General features: G+C 40.2%; 1 protein-coding gene across 1 annotated transcript in view; it reads right to left on the bottom strand.

Annotated features, from left to right (window-relative positions):
• LOC137969920 (perlucin-like protein) overlaps positions 1-10,000 on the bottom strand; it is a 17,624-nt gene that overhangs the window by 2,549 nt on the left and 5,075 nt on the right. The gene's annotated exons all lie outside the window — the stretch shown is intronic.

The raw sequence follows: 10,000 nt of genomic DNA, 5'->3' as shown, positions 1-10,000 counted from the left end.
CCTTGAGATCGTCCAAATGTACCGACAAGGTATACATCACGCATATCCTGCCATTTTCCACTTAGTTTAAATTGTCTCAGTTCACTTAAGCATTGTTACCAAATATGTACCACAGAAGCCGCACGCTCGACCCAAAGTTAGCCCCGTTCATTTGGGCCTTCAGGATAATTCATCAACGAGGAAAAGAAAAAGAAACAAACACCACAACAAATTCCACTTGTACCTTGTTCTCTTGCTATCTGCTCTAGCAGCCTGCTCTGTGTGAATGATAAGTTTCGTAGAATACTGAGGTCGTTATACGTGCGAGATAGCACATTGGAAGCCTAATTGACGTGTAATTTATGTCCACCGAAACAGCTGTGGTCACATAGTCATAATCACGGAAAACGATTCCTGACGAAGTAACCTTGATGACTATTTACTCAAGCGAACGTGAGATAAACCTTCAATTACATTAATGGTGCCTTAAGTAAATGACTCGGTGTTGAAACAAAGGTGATTAAGACCCACACAAAATTGGGCGACAGCATGATAAACAGCACGCACGATTTGCTCTCCGTAATCCATAATTGCAAATATTTCGTGATATGATTAACTGGGACCTATCAAGGCAATCGACCAATTATTAAAAAGTTTACTGCAATGCGCGAAAAAACACGGGTGGAATAACAAATAAGTTACACGTCGTTTTGTCCATGCCATAAGCCTGCATAATGATGATTTGGAATTCGCTTCGTGGCGTGCTGAACAAACCTCAAATCAGCGTGCTGACCAAACCTCAAAGCTAACCCGAAGGTCGTGGGTTCAATTCCCACCCTGGTTAGAGTTTTTCTCTGTCCTTTAACCACCGAGTGGTGGTGGAAAGGACCTTTCCTCGTACTTGTACATGTTAATTGCCGTGACTTTAACATCTTCAGTTCCCACGGCCTGCTCCCGTCTGACCTTGTATCTCAGTCGGTAGAGCGGCGGAGATCTAACCCGAAGGTCGTGGGTTCAATTCCCACCCTGGTCAGAGTTTTTCTCTGTCCTTGTGTGGGCCCAGTTCCATCAGTAGGGCTAACGCTCACATGGCTCATATGGGATAGAAATCTAGCACTTCACGTTACACTACACTCTCTTCAGTTAAACCTTCAGATTGACGTATTTCGCCGGGTAAAATCATTAGGCTGTGTTTCCTTGTCACGAAATACGGCAGAATTGCTTTCACCGCTTTTTAAGTCATAAATTTTACCCTGCGCTCAAAGCTCAATTGCGCTGTTTATATTGTCTCAGCTTCCTAATTGAGGATATGACTCTGTCCAAAGATTAAATCATGGACATTTTTTTTTTTAAGAAATCAATGAAAATTTGACGAGAAACGTGGCGTCAGTATTTGCATGTGTTTGGTTATCCGTTTATTTTTAGCCTCCTAAAGCCGAAGTTTGTGATTTACGGTAAAGACAGAAACAACGTATCTTGTTTTGTGCTCGAAAACTACAAGGCGTCATTTTCTTAACAAAGAAATTATTGGCAGTCTACTCTTCAGATGAAATTGATAAACAACTTCTTTTTTATTACAGGGTCTTTTTTATTACAAGGTCTCAAGTACGACACTTATTCTCAGAACAAAACTCTTATCAACCGACGATTTCTCAGAGCGATAAAATTCAATCGCCAATAATCTAACTGAGTGGTGGCGGAAATCTTAAGCTATCAGTATACCCCAAAGGACCATAATTCGTTCGTGCCGGTTTACGGTGGGACGTTTCATGCAAGCCCCTTTAAAGTATATATTTTCTGAAAGCTTAATAATTGCAAATTACGGGGGTATGTTCACTAAAATAACAAAAATGATAAGGTTTTCTTAATGTAGCGCCCTTTTTCCAAAAGTGTAGAGGTTCACTAATCAAGTTCGTTTCCCGTCAGATTTGACACCTTTCTCTAAAATTATGTGTCGGGGTATTTTTAATTTCGATAAAACACGCAATCTTTTCACTAAGATAGTCATAACTTTTGAAATAAGCCAAAAATCCCAGTCGGAATGTGGGTGGCATTTGTTCGGTGTTATTTTTTTTTTCTTTTTCCGTGTCGGTAAAAGTCCTGCCTGTCACTCCCCTGCTAAGAGGTATCTTTGTGCATAGAGCCTTCTGCTCGTATTTTCTTAGGATAGAGAGGGTTGTGGAAATGCGTAGATTTCTCTGGTGGACACAGGAGAATGATAAACTTAACGGGCAATGGCGTCGAAAGTCATGTAATGCGAATGGCGTTTTAGTGGATCTTTGAACAAAATATACCCTTATGAAGCTCAATAATGGCAAGTCAATTGGATACTGAACAAGACAGGCGGTGAAATCTTAAAAGCGACGAGTAATGGACTTCGACAACAATCTATCGCCTGTCGAGCCGAAATCAAAGTGAGCTGCATTTCTAATATTTAGTAATATGACTTTGCATAAGCAAATGGTCAACCTTAAGAGTTGGGCGATTGAGATCTTTGTTTTGACTTCGCTCATTTTATTGTCAAACTTTATAACACTTGACAGAAAAAGAAACTTACAGAAACCCGGTATCTTGCCATCATTTGACACAGATGCTTCACTGTTTGGCGAGTAAACATGCCGCGGTAATTTAATTACGACTCTCGCTGAATTTCGGCCATGTCACTTTCGATTTTGCGATTTAGTTGAACGTAGCGAAAATCTCCCAAAATGTTTGTCGCTGATCGTAACTTTTTACATTCTATATTCACGGTTCAGAATTAATGTTGTTTTCCTGTCGTAAATATTTTCTTCTCGATCGACCGTCCCGGAAACTTCCTTCTGCTCTTTCTAAAAACTGTGTATCAATAGTTATTTACTTTTGCATCAATATTTGTTTTGCATAAAGCAAGCTAACAAAACCTGTACCTTGCTGAGTTCGCATTTGTTAGAGTTAATAGTATTTTCGGTCCGATGCTTCTGTTTTGTGAGGGGTATATTGTTTTGGTCTCCCATCCAAATACTAACCCCGCCGGCCAGGCATAACTTCAGTAAACTTTAGTATTACAAAGCTGTCAGATGCTCAGAGGGCACGCTTAAACTTGTGGTGAAAAGAAGTTGTGAGGGAACTTGAAAATTATCAACATGTCAGCCCAGAAGCCAATGTTTCTCGCTTCTCTTTGATTTGTTATTCTTCAGAGACTGGAATGCTGTAGTTCAATACCACACAATTCAGTGCCTTCCGATTTTCTGTAACACGTACCACAGGCAACCCAGTATATGCTTCACAGAAGCATGTCGTTTGAACTGATTATAGGGCAACATTTTCTCCAATTTTCTGATACCTTAATAGACTTTAGTATAAACACACAGGTGATTATACAAAGTCGCGCGCTCTCATTGGCTCGCTATCTCGGATTATCAGCCGATAATCACCTCGACGGACAAAATGGCTGCCATGCAGTAGTCGTTTTGCCACTGTAAGTGAAGATGATTTCGCGTTGAAAATTTTTTTTTCTCTTTTTTGAAATAATCACCTGTGTATTTATACTAAAACAATTATTCGCCTCAGGCTCAGTGATTATCGGTGAACATTCACCTCGACTTCGTCTCGGTGAATATTCACCGATAATCACTGAGCCTGAGGCGAATAATTGTTAATTAATTACCACGGATCGGCCCAAGATTTTCGGATTCTAAGTTGACCAAAACCTGTAGTTTTCGTAACTGAAACTGCACCGCCTAAAACATTCGAAACCGTGGACATATATTCTCTAACGTTTTCGAAAGGGTCATGTTTGCTATTTCTGGCACTCAAAAAGATTAGCTAGCATTTTCGGGTAGCAAATCGTACCCTAGGAATTTCGTGAGAGGTAAGTTTCCGCTAGCAATTTCTGAAAGAAAGATTTCTTTCCCTAAAATATTTTCAGCTAAGAAATCCTAACAGATCAAATTCTTCTAGCGAATAAGAAAGTGAAATTTCTTTAAACTGTCTTTATACACTCCAAGGAACTTAGAAATGTTTCTCTACAGCTTTTAGTTGAATTTGCTTGTTGGGTGCACTTGACTTTACTCTAACGTAACATTAAAGGTGACCGTATTTGCTTTTGAGTTGTAAGTGGTATGTGTTTACCAGTGAGTTGTCACTTAACATGCTTAAGCCTGGGCCAAACTAAAACACCAGTCCATGATAAGAGTCATTAGGGTGAGTTGAAACAAATTTTCAGCTCGTACCAGAGTCGACAAGCGTGAGTGAGAACTCGGTCTAGAAGATAGAAAACTCCCGACTACTGTCTTGGAAAATTGGAGCAGATGAAACTTTGATGAAAGCATCCGGCAATCGAAGAGAGGCGAGGCGGAGGGCTCATATTTGTGTCGGGCGAAACGAGACTAGGAGTTTCAACGCTCGTCAGCTTTTATCGACAACAGTTGTCTATTTGATTTGACTAGATACCTTGGTCATGAGTGGATTCAGCTGAACATAGTCCACTTGACCCGCTGAAAGTTAAGTCGTGCCCGCAAGTCGCCGCCGTGATAAATGACAAGATTTTTGGTAATTCTTTGGACTACAGGTTACACCACTGGACTCAGTTCGCCTGTGATTCTAATGGATTGGTATATTTAAAAAACCGTGACGTGTGTTCCCAGTAAACATGTCGTCGCACGCATGGTTCGTTGGCGAATCCGTTTGGAGCCCAGTCAGTTTTGTACGCTAGTACAAAGAGACCAGTCCAGAAGAAATTTCTGCCTCTTGCATGCAACAGAGTCCTATCGAGACCTTTTGCACATGTAGGGCTTCTTTCCTTCGTTGAATTGAAGTTTATACTATGACCCTGCGCAAACTACGTTTTCTAGTAAGCCCAGTACAAGGCGGGCAGGAGTAAAAAAATCGCGTTCTACAGCGAGAAAAGTCATGGAAGAAAGCTTTCATTGCTGAAATTCGTTCGTCACTGGCGGTTTTTGTATCAGAATTTCTCTCTCTCAAACGAATGAGATATGTTGAGGAGCCTCGAGGAAAGTGATGCGCAAAAAAGATTCTTAGCACGAAAAATATGAACGAAGAAAAGAATCGCAATGGTTCAATATTTAGTTTATTTATTGTAGCCTCCTTAATTTTGCTCTACTTCCTTACACTTTGAGTCGCACGATTTGCTCTCCATAATCCATAATTGCAGATATTTCGTGATATGATTAACTGGGACCTATCAAGGTAATTGACGGTCAAGAAGGAAGAAAGAAATTCTGCCCCTTGAATTATTTCACGCATGCACCTCATATATAACTTCCCTGCCCATAAGAGGTATGACTTTTTTTAGGTTTACCGAGGGAACGGCACGATATCTTAGTACTTCATCTGCTCAAAAGGGCGTTCACTCGGACCTGGAAAAACCTTTAACCATCTTCGTGTACAGATAATAGCTAAATTCAAAGGGGTTTGTTTTTATTAGTTTTTTTTAGGGTAGAGAACAGGGGCACCCAACGAGAATATAGTTCAAAACCACTTAAATAGATCATTGTTAAACGTATTTTAGTATTTAAACGGTAGATGTAGGCATATTTTTATCCCCTAAAAATTTTCATCTGTTCGGATTTCCTAGCTGAAAGTCTAGTGATTCGAAAATTATAGGGACCAAAACTTACCTTTTCGAAAATTTCAGCCGGAAAAAGCTCTCGAAAATTCTAGGTGACCTTTTTAGGGTAAAAATCCGTTAAAAATGGGCAATTATACCATTTTTTTGATGTTCGAAAAGCCTAGGAGAGGCAGGCAAGCAAGAAATGTTACAACAAATGTTCCGAAAATTGTAGGTCTCAAATCGTCTTCCGAACAGATATTTTCCGAACATTGACGTTGGGTGCCCCTGAGAGAAGGTCTTAGCCCAATAGGAAGATTTAAGAATTGTGAAAATCAGCGTGAAATTCCGTTCTACTGAATATATTGTATATTTATCTACTCTGTGTAACAATATAACAGTTCAATTTCTCTTCTACGCGGTGGACATCTGTTGCCTTCGCCATGCACTGAATTTGTATCTTATGAGCCTTTGCGGGTCTTCTGGAATCCCCTCGACTCCATTTCGACTCTTCCAATACATAGTTAAATTAGAATGGAACAAAAATCCATCAATGCACAAGTCTCGTTGTAGGTAAATTTGAATCATGAGTCGGAATATCTTTACAATGTGTTTATCGTTTATTACCATTTGGTATCCCAGACAGTGTTGCTATCCGTTAGTGGCACGAGCAGGAGGGAGTTACTGGCATTAAGTGTTGCTCTGACTTAATCGCCCTGTTTCACCTCAATACACTTTGAGTCTCTGAAATTGCGAGGATTTCGTTCCAACTTGTATGTCTTTCCCCTGACAAGGTCTTGTCCGGCGCCATAAAAACACATACCAACTGGTCTTACTCTTTTGCCAGGGATAGCGTTTACTTCTTCCTTGATATTTACTTGAACACTGCATTTTGGCTCGATCGTCTGAGTATGCTCAACTGTATCGTTGAACATGAGGATAAAAACGGCTCGCTCGTTCTGTTCTTATTGCATGCGAAACGTATGTGATAATATTCACAGCATGCGCCGCTACTTACTTCCCCCGAAAAAAAAAGGGATTTCAAAAAACAGAAAAAGCGTGTTTGTGTTTTTGCAAGTAGAGTCCGAAAGAGGTTACTTTTATTTTCGTCCTCAGCGCTTCTCTCGCTCGCCAGCTGTTTGCTGAATTTTCTTGGGTAAAACATTCCTCTTCTCCCAGGGTACCGCTCTGATTGATTTTGTCGTCGGAAATGAAAATTAATTAAAACTGTCAACAATGAAACTGACCAGAGTGCACTTCAAGAAACATCTCGCATCCAAAATAAGATCGGAAGGAAAAGTTTTGTTTGTTTGAATGCACAGTCGGCGATTGAGACAAAGGGTTGGTTTCAATTTTAAAAACCTGTGGCCGTGTTTAACGAATGCTTTTTCAGGTCGCTCAGCGAGTGGTAACCACAAGTTGCTTGCTTGTTCCATTGTCAGTGTGCTACATAATTACATTTGCAGCTGGTTCCTGGTTTGATCGAATCACTACCCATAACTCAATGGAGAATAGAATTAACCGCTGTTCTGGGGAATAATGAGTTAAAATAATCCCGTTGTCACATACAGGAAAGGAAGATCCGTACGACATGCGCTTGTGATGGCTAAACGATCCCTTGGATGAAGACTAACGAAGACGAATTATCACGGAGATGTCTCTCTGCACTTCTTGCTACCCTCAATAATTAGGAATTAGCTGTAAATGAGCAAAACGAAGAGATAAATGAAGGAAATTATTTCCGACGAACCTACAGTGTAGAAGGGTGCACTTGTATCCAAAAAAAAAACGTTTTTTGTCGGGTTCAATAAACAGTGTATGTCGCAAATTGTGAATTGGACTGTCGCAGACAGACATTTCCAGAAACGTTCAAAGAAATGTCACGCTTTCAGTGTGAGTTACACTGGTCAATTAAAACATGAAAAATTCCTCAATTCTTCTTGACATGGATCTGCGGAACAATCCACAGTTCTGTAAATTGCTTTATTGACAATCTCCACGGTTTTCGACATCAGCACCTACACCGCCTATCAAAATAATCGAAGGTTTTGGGAAGACTTATTACCAGGTCTGAAGCATTAATCTTATATTTTGAGCTGTCAGATGTTTTGTTTACAGGTTTTATATGTCTTGGCCGCTGTCCAAGGTGTCACAGCAAGAATGGGATGACGTTTGTAGTGATTAATCAGTGTATATAACAATTACTTTTGATACACTCTGTCTTTTTTAACAACCTTTCTTATGAGAACGTTGAAGCTAAGATTAACCAAATTTAGCCAGAGTTGGTTGGCGCGACATCTTGCACGTGGCATCAGAGCAAGTCGCGCAAAGTATGTGACAAGCAACTTGATAATTAGCAAGCTCGTTGATGGGTTTCCTGGTCACGTCCGCATTAATTTAGGAGATATAACAAATTTCAGTCTAAGCTCCAAAATTAGACGTACTTATATAAAAAAAAAGAATGTATGTCAATTGAAACGATTTGCTATCAATTGAACTCGTCCCGGCTACTTTGCTGCGAGACTTTCTACCAGTTCCGTTTGAACTTACAGTGACCACCTGTGGACCTAAGCTCGGTGTTTTTTAATGATAGAGAAGATCACGCAGAATTTCCTTCCCTCAACCATGTTACTGAAAGTGATCCGGCAAGTTCGAAGATAAATTACGGATTATAAATGAAATGAAGAAATAAGCTTCGCACTTACTGAAGTGAAATAACTCTATTCGCTCTTTTCTTAGACATTGCCAGATAATTCGAGATGAGGACTGCAATGTACAAATTGCCTAATTATTTTGTCCTCGTTGCCGTGGTTGCCGACGCCAACTAATGTGAGCCCTGCTTGCATCCGGTCTTGACGACCACACCTCCAGTGAGAGTACAATAATTGCGATTTGTATTATTCAGTTTCGCTCATCAATTAGAAGTCGAAATGCTCTTTTCTTAGACGTTGCCAGATAATTCGAGATGCAGGACTGCAATGTACAAATTGCCTAATTATTTTGTCCTCGTTGCCGTGGTTGCCGACGCCAACTTATGTGAGCCCTGCTTGCATCCGGTCTTGACGACCACATCTCTAGTGAGAGACACAATAATTGCAGTTTGTATTATTCAGTTTCGTTCATCAATTAGAGGTCGAAATGTTCTTTTCTTAGACATTGCCGGATAATTCGAGATGCAGGACTGCAATGTACAAATTGCCTAATTATTTTTTCCTCGTTGCCGTGGTTGCCGACGCCAACTAATGTGAGCCCTGCTTGCATCCGGTCTTGACGACCACACCTCCAGTGAGAGACACAATAATTGCGATTTGTGTTATTCAGTTTCGCTCATCAATTAGAAGTCGAAATGCTCTTTTCTTAGACGTTGCCAGATAATTCGAGATGCAGGACTGCAATGTACAAATTGCCTAATTATTTTGTCCTCGTTGCCGTGGTTGCCGACGCCAACTTTTGTGAGCACTGCTTGCATCCGGTCTTGACGACCACACCTCCAGTGAGAGACACAATAATTGCGATTTGTATTATTGAGTTGCGCTCATCAATTAGAAGTCGAAATCCTGACATGTAACTGAATGTTTTTTAGACTATCGTCGGAAAATTTGAGATAAACAAATCGCCAGTGTGAAATAATAATTGCCGTTTGTTAGCCCTGTGTCCGTTTCTCAGTTGTGTTTGAAGAAAAGTTGTTGGCAATTTACATATGTAATTCTTTTTTCACATCAAAGCACTTCACGATGCTCTCCGCCACGTTTTTTTTTTTAGTTTTCATAGTACAGTTTTGCTTTTGACGGATTGCATTGTAGTATTGAACAATGATATTTAGTTGAAGTTGCGTTTTACATCAAGTATTTATTGATGTGTCTGATTTCAACAGCATTGTTCTGAAGTCAACCATTGCCTAACACATGAACCTAACACTGGTGAATATTTCTTTTTTAGGTATTCAAAAGCGAGTGGTGGGTGGGTATTTTTGAAACAGCAATAGGGATACTCAAGGTATGCATTTAATTTTTGCTATCTTTAGAGAAATTTGTTTTAACATATGCAGATTCTCCTAAGAGTGATCGAAATGATAGACACATTGGTTTGTGCCTCGTAATAGAAACTCAAAACATGGAATGAACAAATTTGATACTGCAGCAATACGAATTTTGTCGGGGTACAAGAGCTGTATCGGGGCAACCGTAGAAAACCAGTTATAAGACACCATTAAGAGCAGGAAGTTTTTTTTTCTTCACAAATATTGCTTAACACAATACGCAACTCTTACAACTGACTCTGGCGATGGTGGTGAAGACCCCTACGTGGAGGTCTCTAAACATCATCTATGTTTAAAATTTTAACCTGCGTATAATGGGTAGTCTGCTGGCAGCCGGTTTTTTCTCTAAGGGTCACTAGGACGAGCGCTTAGTCATCGCGAACTCGAAAGGACGGTATGGCGTTGGCCGTGTAGAGAAGAAGGCGAGACAAGGG

This window comes from Montipora foliosa, chromosome 9 (genome assembly GCF_036669935.1).
Source record: "Montipora foliosa isolate CH-2021 chromosome 9, ASM3666993v2, whole genome shotgun sequence".
Taxonomy (NCBI): domain Eukaryota; kingdom Metazoa; phylum Cnidaria; class Anthozoa; order Scleractinia; family Acroporidae; genus Montipora; species Montipora foliosa.
The sequence above is the reverse complement of the archived record's forward strand: the minus strand, read 5'-3'. Positions and strand labels throughout refer to the sequence as shown.